Source organism: Danio aesculapii, chromosome 24, assembly GCF_903798145.1.
Source record: "Danio aesculapii chromosome 24, fDanAes4.1, whole genome shotgun sequence".
Lineage (NCBI taxonomy): Eukaryota > Metazoa > Chordata > Actinopteri > Cypriniformes > Danionidae > Danio > Danio aesculapii.
This window is the reverse complement of record NC_079458.1, coordinates 1,282,374-1,284,082: the sequence shown is the minus strand read 5'-3', so window position 1 is coordinate 1,284,082 and position 1,709 is coordinate 1,282,374. Positions and strand designations below refer to the sequence as shown.

The 1,709-nt window shown below is 34.8% G+C and overlaps 1 protein-coding gene across 1 annotated transcript in view; it reads left to right on the top strand.

The window, feature by feature from the left end:
* Positions 1 to 1,709, top strand: part of rheb (Ras homolog, mTORC1 binding) — a 30,629-nt gene that overhangs the window by 26,344 nt on the left and 2,576 nt on the right. The gene's annotated exons all lie outside the window — the stretch shown is intronic.

Here is a 1,709-nt window from a genome sequence, read left to right as displayed (position 1 = left end):
GTTTTATAATCTATTATCTATATTTTTCTTCATAACTTCATTTCTTTCTGTACCAATTGCAAAGATATTTTTCAAACTATTTCAGCATTTAGGGTTTGTTTTGTTTTACAAATGAATAAAATGTATGTTTTTGTTTACTTATTCTTAATTGAATCAATTAAAAAGTTCATCTGATTTATTCCAACAAAGAATTTTCATAATTTTTATAGCATAATTCAATTTATTTCTATATATTTTTCAGTTTTTACTTGAATTATTATAATAATTGTAATATTATTATAGTTTACTTGTATTCAGGGCTTGACATTAACACCTGCCATATGCAGGTGGGTTTTAACTGTGACGGGTTAGTCCAATAGTATCTGGATGCAGCCTTTATGATGCAAGCTGAGATTGCATCACTCAGCGATGCAATGTCAGACACAATGCACTCAATGGAGTGAGTGACGTCACTGTTAGGGGTGGGGTTAGGTGAGCGCATTAAAAAGCATTGGATGCGGCTCAGATTGCACTGCACCAGGTCTGCATCCAGACCCCTCTCAGTTAGACAGACACTCCCACAAGCCACTTTGGCTGGTTGAAAATATATTCTTAAAAGCAGGGCTTGGCAGAACGGCCCAATATTCGACAAATGTGATGTTAGAATCGAGAAGCAGTACGACTGACAAAAAGAAGTGTTCGCGTGAGAAAAAGAAAGCAGGTGAACACAGAATGAGAGGATGATCACTCGCGCGCGCTCCGGTTAATTTTTACTTGCGCAAAGCAACCGTGCCTAGAGTTAACGCAACTGGTGCATTGATTCTCTTTGAAATAGACTGGACAAACAGCGACGATCGTGCACCCACTGTCCTGCTGCTTTCAACAGCTCCAGATTTATATATATATATATATTTCACTTTAATTATTCTTTAGACAGATTATTAACAGGCCTAATGTTAACCGTGTGCACTTGATCATCCTTTCATTATCACTCACGGTATGGTTTTTTTCACCTGCTTTCTTTTGCCTAGTTATTTTCATTTCTGTTAATATAGTTTAATTATCTTTTGTTTACAATAACATTGCTTTAATATGAGATTTACTCCCTATTTATGGCTCGTTAACTGGTGATCTTTAGCCTGGACAGATTACTGTGCATATTTTAGATGCTTAGTTATTTTTTAAGAAGGGTTTTGTTGAATAAAAACTGCATGTATGCAGCTTTATTTTGCTTGATTTGACACATTTAAAATGTGTGGCTGAGAAATAATTATTTATTTTTGGTGTGGTCAGAGATAAATTCGGTAAACCCTTACTTTTGAGGCCTGAAAAGTCATGTGAAATAAGAACTAATTGCAGTGTGGCACATTGAGCAAGCTTAGACACAACACACACACAACTGAAATGCACAAGGACAGAACACAAATCTAAATCAAGTCATTTTAGCCTGTCAAACTCAAATTTATGCATAGAAAATATTTTTTTCCCAACAACAAAAGTGTGGCTGGTGAAAATGGCACGTGGCTAGTAATGTTGGAAATCTACTAGCCACAGTGGCTGGTGATCCAAAAAGTTAATGTCAAGCCTTGTGTATATAATTAACTATTACTTGTTATGAAGTTAGTTACTGTAGTGAATTACTATACCTATTGTATAAGAGCGATTATAATATTAATCATTTATTCATTACATGTTTTATAAGTATGTAAGGATGAGTAGATGTTGTTTAC